The sequence below is a fragment of the Balaenoptera ricei genome, chromosome 1, assembly GCF_028023285.1.
Source record: "Balaenoptera ricei isolate mBalRic1 chromosome 1, mBalRic1.hap2, whole genome shotgun sequence".
Classification (NCBI taxonomy): Eukaryota; Metazoa; Chordata; class Mammalia; order Artiodactyla; family Balaenopteridae; genus Balaenoptera; species Balaenoptera ricei.
Genome location: NC_082639.1, coordinates 66,223,301 through 66,241,922, shown reverse-complemented (window position 1 = coordinate 66,241,922; position 18,622 = coordinate 66,223,301). Strand labels below are relative to the sequence as shown.

At 41.3% G+C, this 18,622-nt stretch overlaps 1 protein-coding gene and 1 pseudogene across 4 annotated transcripts in view; one reads left to right on the top strand and one right to left on the bottom strand.

Annotated features, from left to right (window-relative positions):
• Window positions 1–18,622, bottom strand: part of ST6GALNAC3 (ST6 N-acetylgalactosaminide alpha-2,6-sialyltransferase 3) — a 567,689-nt gene that overhangs the window by 470,749 nt on the left and 78,318 nt on the right. The gene's annotated exons all lie outside the window — the stretch shown is intronic.
• LOC132347154 (protein arginine N-methyltransferase 5-like) lies at window positions 14,942–15,770 on the top strand (annotated as a pseudogene).

The following is an 18,622-nucleotide window of genomic DNA, read 5'->3' as shown; positions in this document are numbered from 1 at the left end:
AGGAATGTGAAATGAATTAAGGGGTTCCATTTTTATATAAGCTGGTCCAGAATTGACTCTCTAATAAGGCAAAAATTAAGTAGACTTGAAGGAAAGTGGGGGAACTGTACAAATATTTCATTTAAAAACGCTTCAGGCAGAGGAAACAAGGGCAGTGACCCAGAGGCAGGAATGTGCTTGGCCAAATGAGAAACAGCAAGGAGGAAATTATGGCTAGAGCAGAGTGATCGAAGGACAAATAAGTCCTTCGATGAGGTGAGAGAAACTGAGTTGGGAAAACCACATCATGGAGGGTCTTGTAGGACACTATAAAGTCTTTGGCTCTGACTCTGAGAGGGAAGACTTCTGAGCAAAGAAGGGAGGGCCTAAGTAATATCTGAAAGGATCACTATGATTGCCGTGTTGGGAAAAGACTCTAGGAACAAGGGCAGAAGCTGTGAAACCAGTTAGGAGACTGTGGCAATAATCCAGACAACAGGTGATGGTGGTTTGGACCAAATGTTAACAATAGAGATGGTGAATTTGCAACAGCCAAGACATGGAAGCAACCTAAGTGTCCATCAACAGAAAAATGGATAAAGAAGATGTGGTGTGTATATATATATACATATGTATATAAAAAAAGCGGCAACATGGATGGACCTAGAGATCATCACACTAAGTGAAGTAAGTCAGACAGAGAAAGACAAATATCATATGATATCACTTATATGTGGAATCTAAAATATGATACAGATGAACTTATTTACAAAACAGAAACCGACTCACAGACTTAGAAATCAAACTTCTGGTTACCAAAGGGGAAAGATGCGGGGAGGGATAAATTAGGAGGTTGGGATTAACAAATACACACTGCTATATATAAAACAGATAATCAACAAGGACCTACTGTATAGCACAGGGAATTCTACTCAATGCCCTGTAATAACCTAAATGGGAAAAGAATCTGAAAAAGAATAGATATATGTATATGTATAACTGAATCACTTTGCTGTATAACTGAAACTAATACAACACTGTAAATCAACTATATTCCAATATAAAATAAAAATTAAAAAAAAAACTATAGAGATAGAATAAATGGCTTCTGGATATATTTGAAAGAATTCACTATTTAAGTGTGGGGTGTAAAAGACAGAAAGGAGTTAGGATGACTCCAAGGATTTTGCCCTTAGCAAATGGAAAGGCATTGGGCTATTTATTGAAAAGAAGCCTACAGAAAATCTATCAGCCTTTAAAGTCCATGCTCTGTTGAAATCATTACGCCGTTTCACAAAGTGCACCATCTATCAAAATTAGTTTGGAATTCAATTCAGATCCACCTTGAGTGTCCAGTCCTGTCCACCAGGCTGCCCCTGCCTACGTGGAAAGTGGAGGTTCTGGTACCATGGGGAAGCAGACAGGTGTCATGCTGAAGGCTCACTTGTGAGCGCACTGAGCCAAGGCAGAAAACGGACAGGACCCAGGAGAGATAGCGGAAAGGGCAAAACAAGTGCGTGTGCATGTAGAGTTGACACACAGGGATGAAGCAGCCGAGAGAGGCTGAAGGTGGCAGCAGCAGACAGGGAAGGAGGAAATGACAGCACACAGGCCAATGCATGAGGATTAAATCTCCCTTGCTCAGACCTTGGACATGAAGACAGGTCTCCTGCCTCCAATTCATCCAGCACAGTTCTGCTTTGTACTGATTTACATATTCCTCTTCCTCAGATATTTGAACAACGGGTTCCAAAGCTTATTCTCCCTCTTTCTCTTTGTCAATTTCCCTCTTTCCTACCACCGTCTCTCATTTTAATTAAAACTATTGACCTTGACCAGTAGTTTTCAAACCATGCTGTGTACCAAGAATCTTTCGGAAATACAGACTCCTAGGTCTACATCCAAAGTACTGAATTGGAATCTACAGGGAGGAAAGGCATTCAGTCAGGCTTGGGAAGCCCTTCCCCCACCCCTCCATGGGTTCTCAATAAACATCAAGGACAGTTACAACTTACAACTTGAACACATTCTTGTTTCCTTTCTCTCCATACCATTAGGGCCCCTGAGATGATCCAACACCTGCTGAGTTTTTCCAATTTTTTTTTTTTTTTTTTTTGAGGAATCAGAGGCAGAATACTCTACCGAGAAATTACTCATGCCTTTGGGTCTAGTGAAGTCCTATTACATCCACCTCTAAAGTGCAATACAAGACGTTTCTTTTAAAAATGACTTTCTCTAGTGGGGAGGTCAGTTATTTTTCTGCTTCTTTACACTATTTGTTCTCCTGTGTAGTTGCTTTGGATACTTTAATTAATGTTTAATCTTCCTGCACTTGTGCCTTAAGGAGAGCCCCTCTGAAGGGCACAGAGTTCAAAATCACGGCCTCATAACACTCTGCAGGTTTAACATTACATAATCATGACAATTCAAACCAAAGACCAAAACCCCACTCAGACTGCCAGGAACACGGGGTCAGCGTGCAGGTCTTCTCTGCCAAATCTGTGATTTTGTTTCTATTCTCCTCCTGTTACACTGATATAGACAGATGACTCTTCCTGCTCCCTCCTTTCCAGGGAGGGGTTGTATCCTGTGAGAAAAGTGCTCCGTCACTCAAGACTGATGACAGCGATGGAGCAACACTTGGATAGAAATGATTACTGAAGCCCCATTAGGAGATGCCAACAGAGACTCTATATTAACCATCATTCCCCCTGTATGCAGCGACCTGAAAGAAAAAGGAGAGAAGACTTTCAGCTGCTATGGTAATCTTAGAGAATCATCTGACAGCTTATTTATTAAATGCATTTTAATATTAATTCTCCTCTGCGCCATAGCTGACCTTCAAAAAAATTTACTGAGTCTCAAGAACACAAAGCACAATGGCCGAGGGAAAGCATGGATGGGAAGAAAGCTGCACTTAAACTCTTTTTCTCCTGTGCGGTTACATACAAAATTGGTTACGATTAAATACTACGTTAGGTAGCTGATCTTTTAATATAGAGCCTAAAACACAGATAAATTAGAACCCAATTAATTGGGATCCAACTTATTTTTCTCTCTGCTCATTTAGGAGAAAAATGCAAATCACAGGAATGCACAACAATATAAAGGAATTTTAAGCTCCTTCTCAAACATGTCCTAGATCCAAAACACATTCTGCCTCTCCAGTCCTATAAAACGAGGGCTGCATGCATAATGATGACCCTCAAACAGCCAGTACACACACAGTTAAATTTAATCTCCTACATTTACTAAGTCAAAATGTGGATTGAAAAGCTCTCCAAAAGGAAACTTCCATTTAACTCTTTCTTAAAATTGTGTTTAAAAACACATAACATAAAATATACCACCTCAACCATTGTTAAGTATACAGTTCAGTGATATTAAACACATTCACACTGTTATGCAAACATCACCACCATCCATCTCTTTTCATCTTGCAAAACTGAACCTCTGTCCTAATTAAACAATAACTCCCTACCTTCCTCTGTTTAACTCAATCAAAAAATTCTACTGAACAGAATTCCCCATTCTTTAAATATTCTGAATGATGCTTCATTCTTATATAGGGTAAAATTAGGACCAACTTTTTTATGAATCAACTTATAATTTAAGCTCAGTTTATACATTATGCTCAGGAAAGAACTGTTATTTTGTTCCAGAAAGTCATGTTTAATCTCTGAGCATCTACATACCAAAGCTGGTGGGTGTTATGAATGTTTATGTCAAAATTTCATGTATTGAAATCTAACCTAATCCCTATTATGATGGTGGTGCCCTCAAGAACTGGATTAGTGCCCTTGTAAAAAGAGGCCAAAGAGCGAGCTTGTCCTCTTTCTGCCACGTGAGGATACAACGAGAAGTCAGCAGTCTGTAAATTGGAAAAGGGCTCTTACCAGAACGTGACATCAGACCCCTGATCTCAGACTTCTGGCCTCCAGAACTGTTAGAAATAAATTTCTGTTTATAAGTCACACAGTCTATGGTACTTTGTTATGGCAGCCTCAACAGACTAAGACAATGGGTGACCAATCACTGCAGTTAGCCTAATTTGAATTAGAAGCCACAGATATCTTTCTTTACTCTCTCTCAATCTGTTTATACCATTAATTAGGATTAGGGACGCTTTCACAAAAATCTGGGTGATGACTATCCATAAAACCACATTTTAATCTTTTTAAAGCACTAGGAAAAATGACTATCTAGGACTCCAGTGAAGAAACAGTGCTTGTGACCTCCCAGAAATGAGCATCCTGTAAGTCAAACCAAGCCTTCTGGGTACAATGCAGAGCAGGTACAATACTGAGACCAGCTTGATGGCGGGTGTTATTTGCCATGTAGCAGCAAGCCTGCAAGAGGTGTAGGCACCCTCTGGAGCATTTGCAGCCCCAGCATAAGATGAAGCTCTGTGTCAGTCTTTCTTGGTTCTGAGTCATTAGTTCTAGGGTGGGAAGGCATTAGAAAACCTTTCAAGCCACAAACCACATATCTTAGGGAAATGGCTAATTAGAATTCACCCTAAACTGCGATGGAATTAACAGACATTAAATAATCATTATTTATAATTGGGGAATCAAGTTACCCAAGAGAAAAAAAGGCAAAGCTTAGATTGCCTTGGTTAATGTTTAAATTGGAAAAATAAAAGGATAAGTAGTTTCCCAAATGACCAATAACTTATGTTCCCAAAGTTAGTAACGTAGGAAGTGTTTTTTCTGGAGAAGCAATGTGATTGGGATCTTCGTTTTTAGAAGATCACACAAAAATTATTTCATCCACATTAGAAACAAAGTATAGGACAAACAGTCTGTCCCAAGCTCTGGAACAGTGGCCAAGGGGTAATGTGGCTAACAGGGGGAAAAGAAATTTTCTTCCTTCTTTTCATGGCATAGACCTACGGAGAATATTTTTAAGGAAAAAAAAAAAAAGTCTTTGATTTCTCTCTTTCTTCTTCTCTGTACTTCTTTCTCATCTTCTGGTACTTCTTTTACAGGGACCATGATATTCTCAAACTACCTTAATTTCTTTCACTGCTTTCCCAACTGGGTCCCCATCCTGGCCAGGCCAACCCCAAAGGCCTGTGCCTCAGAGCAGCTGACCCCAAGGGATTCAAAGCAAATGAATCAAATCAAGATATGGATGAAATAAGACTTCATGTTTTCTGTTTTGCTCTCAAGTAATAGCTTTGCAATATTTAGCATCAAACAGTCAAAAAATGCAAATAAAACATGAAAATACAGTTGACACTTGAACCACATGGGTTTAAACTGCATGGGTCCACTTATATGTGGATTGTTTTTTGATAGTAAATACTACTGTACTACATGATCCACAGTTGGCTGAATCTCCTGATGTGAAACTGAGGATACAGAGGGCTGACTATAAATTATACATGGATTTTCGACTGCTTGGAGGGTCAGTGCCACTAACCCCCAGGTTGTTCAAGGGTCAACTGTATAGTCTCACCTGACATTAAAAATAATGAGATTATCTGGTGTGAGAGGGTATGGAAAAATAAGCACACCCAAAAAACATTGTAAACTGTTTACAGCCTCTCTGGAGGGCACTTTGGTTACACATGTCCAAAGTCCTTTTTTCTTTAAGTATAATGTTGACCCAGCAAAAACACCACTAAAAACTATAAGTAAGTCCCCTACATTCGAACCTTCAACTTGCGAGTTTTCAAAGATGCGAATGTGGAGCTTACTAATGAAGACCTGATGGGATTGGAGGCCCAGAGAAATGACAAAGAGAGACAGAGGAAGAAGAAGTTACTGAAGAACCGAAGAGATTCACAATTCAGGAAATGGCAAGGGCTTTTCTTTACTTGAGAAGGCACTGTTAGTTTTTAAGGCACAGGACCTGAACATAGAACGGTACACGAAGGCTGCAGCAGCCATTCAGAATGCAGTCCAGTGCTACCGTGTCATCTATGACGAGAAAAAAAGAGCTACCACCCAGACATCATTGGATCATTTTTTCAAGACAGTATACAGAATTGAATCCAGCAAGGAACCAGAATCTGTGCCATCAACGTCAGGCGTGAGTGAAATTGCAGCTTGCCCTCCATCTCCTACTGCTGACGATCCTTCAGCTCTACCATCTCCCACCTCCTCTCCCTCCTCCAGTCAGTAGCTCTTCTTGCCTGTTCACTCGATGGCAGCTCCTGTATACCAGCTGTTGTACTGTACTACTGTACTTTTCAAAGTACTGTACTATAAGATTAAAAATGTTTTATTTATTTTTTGTTTGTGTTTGTTTTTTATGTTTTATTTGTGTGAAAAATATTATAAACCTATTACAGTACAGTACTATATAACCAACTGTGTTAGTTGGGTACCTAGGCTAACTTTGTTGGACTTAATGAACAAATCAGACTTACGAACGTGCTCTCAGAACGGAACTCATTTGTATGTAGGGGACTTACTGTACAGGGATACCATTAAGTAGCACATCATAGAAACATATTTATTGATATGAAAAAAATCTTCGTGACCTATTGCTAAGTTAAAGAAATAGGCAGACTATAAACATATAAGTGTATGTTTTATAATACATATATGTATTAAATTATATGTAAATATAAATTTAATATAAGTTTGTATATTAGCATTGTAAATTAAGCTAGCTTATACAGATATACATATACATATATAATAAAATTATACAATTATTGGGGGCTTCCCTGGTGGTGCAGTGGTTGAGAATCTGCCTGCCAATGCAGGGGACACGGGTTTGAGCCCTGGTCTGGGAAGATCCCACATGCTGCGGAGCAACTGGGCCCGCGAGCCACAACTACTGAGCCTGAGCGTCTGGAGCCTCTGCTCCGCAACAAGAGAGGCCGCGATAGTGAGAGGCCCGCGCGCCGCGATGAAGAGTGGCCCCCACTTGCCGCAACTGGAGAAAGCCCTCGCGCAGAAACGAAGACCCAACACAGCCAAAAATAAAAATAATAAATAAATCATAAATAAAAAATTTTTTAAAAATAAAATAAAATAAAATAAAATAAAATTATACAATTATATATAACTTACTTATACAAAATTTATCATACACTTTATACACACACAATTTATATATGATACATATAATTACATAATTTTATTCTATATGTATGTACACAAAAATAAATAAAATATTAGAAAGACATTCACAAAAATGTAAACAGTGGTTAGCTCTGTTTTTTTTTTCTTTGTGCTTGTTTATGATTTTTAGGATATCTGCTAATGATAAAATTAATTAGAACATTCTATAATTACTTAGGGAGAGTTATTTTTTTAATTTAATGCAGAACACTAAAAACGACAATAACATCAATAGCTCCACTAGAGAAATGCCAAGATAGGGTAAGAGGTAGCATCTATCAGAGAGTTTGTAAGTAGGAGATTATAGACTATCTCTATATAATATTATTATTTGGGATAACACTGTCCCCAGAACACACACACAATAGCCTCGGCAAATACCTGCTGGGTTAAGAACAAACAGAAGAAATACTTAGTCCTTAAAAATACACAGTTCTACCTTTACACTTTTCTCAAAATATCTGGCTGTTTCTTCCACTGTAATAAGCAATACTGTACATCCTGATGCTTTAGAATACTTGAAATCATGTTAATTATTCCTGCGGAATGTTTAAAAATTCATATTATTTACTCCTGAGAGACCATGACAACATCTTTCCAGATTGCACCAGACTATTCTTATGTGAATCAAGGGTTTTAATCTCTAGGATGCAACAGCAATGCTTTGGGCTTGGATCAATGAAAGGAAATGAGCTACTGTGGTTTGTGTGCCTTTCACCAGACCCGCCCCCCCCCCCCCAATACTTATTCACAGTGCTGAGTGTATCAAAACTACATTTGTAAATTAAACTAGCTTGTCGGATACAAAAACAAAGCTAGACCATATGCGGTGCAAAACACACCCATGGCTTTTTCTCAGCACCACAGATCTCTCTTCCGTGCCAACTCCCTGACGGGCAGAGAGATAGACAGGCCAGTAATGAACCAGGCTTTACAGAATCCAAGGCTTTATATGGACCTTTGAAATAATTTCCTTTTTGAACATTTTGTCCCCTCTCTACAGCAACACAGTTTATTACTACTTTTTTGCATTTTTTTTTAAAGTCTTGGACATTTTTTAAATGCCCACTTTTTTCAATCAAATGTATTTTTTCATTCTGATTCCATAAACTCAGCCTTGTAACTGACTAACATCATCCTTTCTTTTCTCCTTCCTAATGCGTTTATTTATGCCTATTCAATACAAGGTGTTACCCAACTCCCAAAGTCTCCTTTCCTTGGTTGGGGCCCTACCGGCATTCCCCTCCTGCCCTGAAGAGTGACGGATCTGATCCGCGAGGCTCCTGTGTTGTCTGCTCCTCCCTTCTCTCCCTGCAGGGAGTGCCCACAGAGCACCCAGATCTCCTTTGTTGCTCCACACCTTCCCTACCGGTGTACCTGTGCCTGCACAGCATAATTCTGGGTGCAGTAGCCGGGCGCCCGGTTACCCACAGATGCAAGCTACACACTCCAACCTAGAACTAGTGGCGTTTTGGTTCTCCCTCTGCCAGTTCTTTCATCTTATTTCTCGGTTAGTTCAGAACCTGGGCAGGAGAGACAGCTTCTCAAAGACGCCAACATCTTGAGCATTTTGTCATGAACCTTAACAATATTCAAATTGGCAAAATACACTTGGAGGCATTAAGGCTAAGGGTGGGTGGCTCTGAGCTTTGGCATGCTTTACTAAGCATGGGCCGTAATGGCTTTTAACTTTGGCAGTTTGCAAAATTTATACTGGGTCGTGGGTCTGGTTTTGTAGTCTGCAGCTACCTTCAAACTGCTGTGGAAACATCAGGTAAATATCAGATGCATTGTGTACTTCAACTTGAATTTTCACAACGATCTTAAAAAAGCAAAAGTTACTGTATTTCACCAAATCTTAAAATGCTCTGAATGTAAGACACCCCGTTATTTTAGCCACCACCAAGAAAGAAAACAATACTGCCAATACTATATAACATGTCATTCATTGTAAGACACATATAAGTTTTAAATATGTTAAAATGTGAAGAAAAAAGTGAGTCTTAAAATCAATGAACTATTTAATATTATCCTCATTTTTTATTCAAGGAATAAGACCCCCTTCAAAACATACCACACGTTCTCTTACCTCTGAGTTTAAATACACTCTAGTTCCCCTACCGGGCACAGTCTTTCTCCGGCTCTGGACCTGGTCACCCGCCCTTTATCCTTCACATCAACCTTCAATACCACATTCTCGGTGAAGTCTTATGTGATTCCCAGGCCCGGCTGGGTCCCCCTATAAGTCCTCTCACAGCACTTATTCTTCTTTTAAATACTTTGAAGCCCTGGAATTATTTCTAACTATTTACTTCCACGTTTATAACTGTGTATAGTCACACCCTGTTAGGCCTGGCCATTCCGTGATGGCAGGGACTGTCCAGTGTGCCTACCACTCTACTTCCAGGACTTATAACACATAACAGGAGCTCAATACGTTGACTCATGGGTGTCTTGACAAAACCCTCACAAGCCTCATCTCATTTAATCCTCACTACGCCACTGGAAGGTAGGTGCCATTATTTCCCCCGTTTTATCAAGCGAAGAAACTGAGGCTTGAAGAAGTCAATTAATTTAACCATGTCTCACAACAGAGAATTCAAACTCCAGCCAGACGTGCCTGACACCAAAGCCAGGCCATTAACCATTAGGCCATACCCAGCTCCAGCTCTCAAGCAGAAGGCATGGAGGCAGGAATCAAATGGCATGTTGTGGTACAGAGAGACATCGAGATACAATGGATAATGCATGTGCAACAGATTCAAGTTAAGCTCTTACTGAGGACCTGCCAGTTGCCTGAAAGTGGGCTGAGCACCTCTGATACGAGTCATTTATTCTCACAATCATACCATGGATTTGGACTTATTATCTCTGCTTTACAGTCAAGAAAGAGACTCAGAGAAGCTAAGTAACATGCCCACTCACACAGCTGGTGAGCAGCAAAGCCAAGGTGAGCTGTAAGTCTGGACAATGGATTTCAGAGGATTCGGGAGCACGCTTTCTGAAGACCTCTTTTTTTTTTTCTTGGTCCTATTCCCCAAGCTAAGTGCTGACTGTCTTTGGCCAATTGACATTGACAAATGTCCATTTCTAACAACTTTTTCTGACCAACTCTGATCTTCACTTAAGGGTTTATGATGAAAGCCTGATAATATTTAACTGAAACAATAATGGGCACCACTATGATTAAGTAGCATTTAGACAAGGCAAACCAATAGAAATGCACAGACTCAGCATTAGGCACTACGTTAAACTGGCATCTGTACAGACTGCGTCCAAATCAAGGGGTGGCCTTTCAAGGCAAATTATGTGGCTCATTGCTAGGGCGAGCCAAAGTTGGAATAGCCAAATTACAGTTCAGCTCCTCAGTAAAATTGAATTTGACACCTCTTTCCTCAGGAGATTGGGAATTATCCTCCCAACATGTACTTTAGAACATCAGTGTGAGCCCATCTGCTATCTAAATTTAGATCTCAATACAGTATGTAAAGCATCTTTCTGCTGTGGTCATTAGCAGAGAAAAAAACCTCCAAAGGTCCCATCATTAAATGAAGACCCACGGCATCTATTCCATCCTCTAAGGAACCTGTCATTTCTTCTGCTGCTTTTAGTGAAGGACTGAGGGGAGGGGGCTGGGAAGCAAGAAGAGAAGCAGTGTGACAGAGGGTCAGGAGACCCAGATGCCGGCCCCACTCTGCCGTACACTAGCTCTGTGACCTTAGTCAAATAGAAAAATCTCACGGTCACAAAGAATCTTTAAGGTCCGTTAGTTCAGACACGTTACTGATGTTTGAATCCCTTTAATAACATCACTGCTAAGTGTTGATTCGGTTTACGCTTTACACTCAAGTGATAGAGAAATCGTTACTTCCATTCCCTCTCCAGTGCTCTATAATGTCTGAGAACCCTGGAGAAGGCATCGTAACCCAAGTCTTGAAGGTTGGAGAGAACCTGAGGTCTGAAGGGCAACTAGCTCTTAACAATACTGGAGAGCAGGAAGAGGTCACGAGCCCATGTCTACAGAAAGAGTTATTAATTATTAATCAAGGTTAAGTGATTATGTAACGTTCCAAAAAATAAAAAGCAAAAGAGGAGTCCTTGACATAAGTGGCTTGCCTGTAGAATAAAAAGAAAACTCTTAAAACGCTGAAACCATGTTTTCCACATTAAAGGTTTGACCATAGAGAAAAAGATATTTAAAGTATAACACCTACATATAATAAATATAATAAATTGATCATATAGCAAGCTACTCTAATTGTGGTTGTGGACTGGTGAAGGTCTACAAATTGTTATCAGGCTACAAGGAGACAGGAGTTTGCTTTAGAATGTAAATCAACTTTGTCACGAAGCGAGCTTACTGTTTGCTTCAGTCAATGTGTGTGTGTGTGTGGGTGTGCATGCGACGACTTTCTCAATGAAGGAAGCAGTGCATTGATTTACATTCTGGTGCAAGCCCCTTATCTTGGTTCAGACAGTGACAAACAGTTCCCAGACTGGCTACTTCATGGAGCACTGTCAGAGACTAATAAGGTAGCATTTCCCAATGGGACTCTGATGAACCTGTAGCATCTCTTCCTTCACTCTGTGAAGTACAACTTCCCCAAACCACCAAAAGCAGGAACATCTGTTGTCTTATTCAGAAGCTGATGCACTGTCTTATCTAGACTACGGTAGAGCCTTCTAGCAGGTCCCCCTGCCTTCAAACTATTCTGACACACGTTCAAGCCAGCCTCCACACTGCTACCACAGGAATTGTTTTGAAACATATCTAGACAATTACTCCCCTGCTTAAATTCTTTTGAGAGCTCCGCAATGCCTACTGCATTAGCTTTAACCTTTTGAGTTTAATCACCAACCATTCCCTTCTACCCCTTGACCTCCGCAAATTATTAGTCATTTTCTGAACACATTACATACTTTCATCCACCTGTGCTTTAACTCATATTGTCTCCTCTACTTGAAATACTCTTTCCCTTCTAATCCACCTATAAACTCCTACTCATCCTTTAATAGCCAGTTCAAATAATGCCTCCTCTGAAAGTTTCAACAACCATCCCGGAAAGAACCTGTGTATTCAGACCCTCTGTGGGGTGTGTGTGTGGGGGGGGGGGGGGGGGCGGGGGGTAGTTCAGTGCCATAATTAACAGGGCAGGCTCTGGCTCTGGAACCTGACTCCACAACACCTATCTGCATAACTTTGGGCAAGTTATTTAACATCTCCTGCCTCAGTTTCCCCATCCATAAAACAGGAACAATGACAGTACTTCCTTCAGAGGGTGGATGTGAAGATTAAGTTAACTAACTCATGTAAAGCATTTAGCACAGTGCCTCATATAGTAAGTATTCCTATAAATTATTGAGTCAGGCCAATTAACTTCTCTAGCCTAGGAATTTGAAACCCAGTGACAGGGGCTCTTGGTGTTGAGGCACCTTTATGCACCTTTATATAGTCTGGAGAGCAGGTCCATCAATGTCTGCTGCTGCAGTTTCTGGGGTTGCCCCTGGTCCCTACCCAGCCTGGGCTGGATGCTTAGGGACTGATTCATTCTTTGAGTAACTCCAGTATCTTTTAAAAATTTTAGTTTCTTCTTCTTCTTCCTCTCCCCCTCCTCCCCCTGCTCCCCCTCTAATCCCCTCCCCCTCCTTCTTATCCTTCTTCTTTGTTTATTTTTTAAAACTTAAGCCAGGAAGAATCAGCCTCTCTCTTGCTTACAGGTACCTTAGTTAGTGCAGGGATAACAGTAGCTATCGTATTGCTTATAAGGATTAAAAAAGATAATGTACAAAGCACTTAGAGCAGTGCCTGTCAGTGAGTAAGTACCTGGTAATTAGTAGCTTTTACTATTATCTAATGATAGCTCTTGGTATTTACCTAGTGTTTTACAGTGTAAACTACACACTCCTGTGTTGCTTGCTTATTCTCCTTAACAAATGGGTAGAAACGGTAGCCACAGTTTATGGATGAGGAAATGGTGAGGTTTAGGAGTATGCCCAAGATCATGAAGGTGGCAAGTGGCTGAGCTGGGGAGCCCTACCAAGGCCCTTTGCTGACAAGTGCAGGGTTCTCACCACTGGTTCAGGCTCCCATGTGGTTTAAGCAGGGGTGAGTGGTGATGGAGTTGGGAGGCGGTTTCCTTTCCCACTTTCTGGGAATAAGAGTAGAGATAGGAAAGCACAGACACTTTCTAAGGGACAGAGCAGAACAGTCTGAATTGAAGATGGTGTCTCTTTCTGTGGTTATGATGAGTTAGGTTGGAGAATTTAGGCCTGGAGTCCTTTTCCGAACTGCCTTCTGAGCCACGGACAGTGCCTAGAGTCAGCCTGTTTCTAGCTTCACCCATCTATAATATATCCTGCTGCATTTACTGAACAATCATTTTATTTAGAGCCTTTCATGTGCCAGACGCTGTGTTAGGGACAGAGATGAAAAGATAAATGATACCCATTAAAAGGTCTATCTTTTAAAAGCTTACAATATATTGGAGAAATCAGACATGAAAACAGTTAAGTATAATACAATATAGTATCAGAGAGCTGAAAACAAGTGTTTGGGAACATGGGGCAGAACCACACTGCACAGACACCCACCTTTGCTGAGAAAGGGGACTCTTTAGTAAGCCAGCAGAATCCCATTAAAGGTCCATTATGTTCCCATTTTACAGGTGAAGACTCTGACCGTAGAGCGCTGTTTGCCCAAGGTCTAGCCAGGCTTATAATTGGTGGAGTCAGGTGTCAACCTAAGTCTCTGAAATTACAGCAAGGACTCTGAGACTCCCCACTACGCTGCCTGTTTCCCAAGACAATGGGTCCAGGAAATCGCCTCTAAGTATTCTCACTACGGTGTCAAAAATAAACAAGGATCCCTTCTTTATTACCTTCAGAGGCCACCTGGTGGGTGGATGTGAGCCAGCGTCTGCAGCCACACTGCTGAGGCTTGGGTCCTGCCTCCCCCACTTATTAGCTATGTGACTCTGAACAGGCCACTTAACCTCTTTGGGCCTCTTAGTGGGTTACTGTGAGGACTAAGTGAGTTAATATATGTAAAGGACTTAAAACCATGCCTGGACCAAAAGACCTAGAACAGCAAACAAATACAATACTGAAGAACAAAAAAATTAGAGGAATCACACTAAATTATTTCAAAACTTACAGTAAAGCTACAGTAATCCAAACAGCACAGTATTGGTGAAAGAATAGACACATACATCAATGGAACAGAATAGAGAGCCCAGAAGCAGATCCAGACAAATAGTCAAGTGACCTTTGACAAAGGAGCAAAAGCATTTCAATGGAGAAAGGATAGTCTTTTCAAGTAAAGGTGCTGGAACAACTGAATATCCACATGCAAAAAGAAAAAAAAAAAAGAAAAGCTAAACACAGGGCTTACATCTCATAAAAATTAACTCAAACTGGACCACAGACCTAAATGTAAATGCAAAACTATAAAATTTTTAGAAGAGAACAAAGGAAAAAATTTAGGCTACCTTGGGTTTGAAGATGAGTTTTTTAGAGGCATCACCAAAAGCATGATCTAAATTGGACATTATTAACATTAAAAACTGCTCTGCAAAAGACTGTTAAAAGAATGAAAAGAGAAGCCAGAGAAATTTGCAGGTATTTGCAAACACATATCTGACAAAGGACTTGTATCCAAAGAACTCGTATCCAAAGAACTCAACAGTAAGAAAGCCCAATAAAATGGACAAAAGATCTGAGCAGAGATTTCACCAAAGAAGGTATATAGATGACAAATAAGCCTACGAAAAAAATGTTTTACATCATTATTAGCAAATTACAAAATAAAGCAACGAGATACCACAGCACACCTTACAGCCATACCTATCAGAATGGCTAAAATACAAAAAAGAACATTGACAATGCCAACTGCTGGCAAGGGGCCCCTGGTGAACGCTTCCCTGCGGGCAGCCAAGCAGGCTGACTGGCGGATAAAGCTGTACGCTGTGGAGAAGAACCCAAACGCTGTGGTGACGCTGGAGAACTGGCAGTTTGAAGAATGGGGAAGCCAGGTGACAGCAGTCTCATCGGACATGTGGGAACGGGTGACTCCAGAGAAAGTGGGAATCATTGTCAGTGAGCTTCTGGGGTCCTAAGCTGATAATGAGCTGTCACCGGAGTGCCTGGATGGAGCCCAGCGCTTCCTGAAAGATGATGGCGTGAGCATCCCTGGGGAGTATACCTCCTTTCTAGCTCCCATCTCCTCCTCCAAGCTGTACAATGAGGTCCGAGCCTGTCGGGAAAAGGACCGCGACCCTGAGGCGCAATTTGAGATGCTTTACGTGGTACGGCTGCACGATTTCCACCAGCTGTCTGCACCCCAGCCCTGTTTTACCTTCAGCCATCCCAACAGAGATCCTATGATTGACAACAACCGCTACTGCACCTTGGAGTTCCCCGTGGAGGTGAACACAGTGCTGCAATGGTTTTGCAGGCTACTTTGAGACTGTGCTTTATCAGGACATCACTCTGAGTATCTGTCCAGAGACTCACTCTCCTGAGATGTTTTCACGGTTTCCCATCCTCTTCCCCATTAAGCAGCCCATTACCGTGCGTGAAGGCCAGACCACCTGTGTGCGTTTCTGGCGATGCAGCAATTCCAAGATGGTGTGGTATGAGTGGGCTGTGACAGCACCAGTCTGCTCTGCTATTCAGAACCCCACAGGCCGCTCTTACACCATCGGCCTCTAGCCCTGCCTGCAAGTGTCTGGAGCCTTGGAAGCAGCTTCAGGTTCTGCCCCTGTAGCACAGAAGGTGCAGGAAGTACACCATGGGCTCTGATTTGCCTTGCTCATCAGAAAGGAGCTTTTCAGTCCACTTTCCTGCCTTACGTCAAGATGGGCAAAGGATGAGAGTTGCAGGGCTCACGCCACCAATCTGTGAAGACTTCAGGCCAAGGCATGAGGAATTCGTGTTGGATCTGCAGCTACGCCAACAGGCACTCAGCCTCAAGTGCTCTCTGGGATAGCCCTGAGAACATGTGGATTGAACAAATTTTCAGCCCTTTTCCCTGCCCATCTCTGTTCCTATTTTGATGATTTTGTGTAGGGAGGAAATACAAATAAAGTGAGGTTATGGCCTTTCCTGCTCAAAAAAAAAACAAAATCAGTGGATTGGGGAAGGGTTAAATAGGTGAACTGGTGAAGCACAGAGAATTCATAGGGTGATGAAGCTATTCTCTATGACACTGTAATGGCGATGCCTGCATTTCTCAAAACCCACAAAGAGTGAACTTTAATATATGTAAATTTTTTTAAATCATGTAAAAGGTTAGGGAAATCCCAAGATGAAATGAAGAATGTGACCAAACAATCTAACTGTATTACAAACATATGAAACAACCTCACTGAAAGGAGTGGAGAAAAAAAAAAAAAAACGGTGCTCTCTAAGCAACTTTGGAAATAAGGAGTCTGTAGAACTACAGCAAAGGAAACTGTACATAAGCAGCACCGTACTCTAGTGGATAAAGCTATTTTCCATGGGGGTCTTGTCAACAATTCTGGCACTGCTATACATGCACACTGGAACTGAACAATTAAGTAAATACATGGCGGATGGTGGGAGCCAAGTTTACCATACTGTTGGAGTAGGAGATCACAGATCTCCCAGGGGAGGAGGCCAGAATGGTCCATGTGGTAACGGATTAGAACTGGAGATATCAGTATGCTCATGTTTAGCTTAATACAGATACAGATGGTTACATACAGATCAATTTATAAATTAGTACATACACATAATTTTCCCTGCTCTGTCCGCTGAGAGGGCCTCTAAGCAACAGTAAGCCTGTAGCCACAAGAACACTTAGTGCCCAGATCTTGGTTTTAATACCACCCTCGGAGAAATGACTGATTCTAGAACTAGGGCAGGAGATGCTAAGATGAGCCTGGAGAATCTTGTGTCAGAAAATAAGAAAGTACTCAAAGGAACAACAACCATCTCACAGTGAGAGAAGTAGGTCAGAGGACACAGAGCAATGGAAAGAGCTCCCGGTGGCCAAAGCTGGAACAATCTGAGCAACAAAGTCAAGTAATATTTTATGATAACCCGAAGTATAAAATAAATCTCCATGAATATCCATACTGATGTAAATAAACAATTGAATAAATAAACACATGGATGAGAAGAGATAAATTGCCTGGGCAGGAGAACTGCAAAGAATTTGTGTAGCTACTCTGCCCTCAAGAAGGTGAAGCATAACTCCTCACTCCTAAGTGTGGGCTCCACTCAGTGACTTTTTTCCAAGAACCCAGTCTGGATACGGGGGTAGTAACTTTACAGGAAAGAAACCTGCTAAACACTACTTCAGCTAGGTGACAAAGGTCAACATCAACCATGACAAGTCATGTGGACAGTATGTGCCCTTGATAGGATGTGATGGGAATGGCATTTTATCTCTGAGGTCTTCCTCTCAAAATCTGTAACCTCACTCTAATCATGAGAAAACCTCAGACAAATTCCAACGGAGGGACATTCTACAAAACACCTGACCAGCGCTCTTCAAAACTGTCAAGGTCATCAGAAGCAAGGAACGTCTGAGAAACTGCCATAGCCAAGAGGCTCTTAAGGAGACATGACAATTAATATGATGTGGTATCCTAAATGGAAACCTGGAACAGAAAAAAGCATAGTGGGTCAAAACTAAAGAAATCCGAATAAAGTCTAGGCTTTAGTTAATAATAACGTACCAACATTGGTCTACTAACTGTGACAAATGTGCCATACTAATTTGTTAATAATAAGGGAAACTGGGTATAGGGTATATGAGAACTCTGTACTGTCTTCACAGTTTTTCTGTAAATCTAAGCCTGTTCTAAAACATAAAGCTTATTAAAATAAACAAAAATAAACCATGCCTGGAGCATAGTAATGCTATATAATTATTAGCTAGTAAGGATGCTGGTAGTAGTAGTCATGGATCGGGGGTGGGAGGGGGGAATATTTGCTATGTGAGTCCTTTATGCTCTTCCTGTGGAATTTTATTCAAGGAGCCAGAAAGCAAGTTGTCACTGTGCTGGTGGCCAAGCAACGACCACTCCCAAAACCTATACCCCCAACAGGAATAGCACTGCCAGCAGCTCTACTGATTAACACTGGTGGCTTTCTAGGGGGGAGTCACCCCTCATTCTTACAAGTAAAGGGCAAGTCACCTCACACATCCTCCAAGGCTGACAAATTTTTTAAAAAAAGATTGGTGTAAATGCAAAGATGTCTATAAAGAGATGCCTTGTAATCTGGAGGAACTTCTGACCAAGGGTCAAGGAACTGATCCCATACAGCGGCTGCCAGATAACCTGGAAACCCCAGAAGCCAGAATGGTGGTTTTTTTAAATGGTAGCACTCCCTGATGTATTGAGTAAGTGAAATATGGCTTGCATTTCCCTTGCTTGAAATTTTAAATCCTCTCTAAATGGAAAATCTCCTGTCAGGCTGACCCACACCAACCATGGGTACTCTCCAGCTCTCCCAAAGTAAACAGGATCAACACAGAAGATCAAGTCTTCATCTTCCACCAACCTCCATACAAACCTGCTGCAGCCACATTT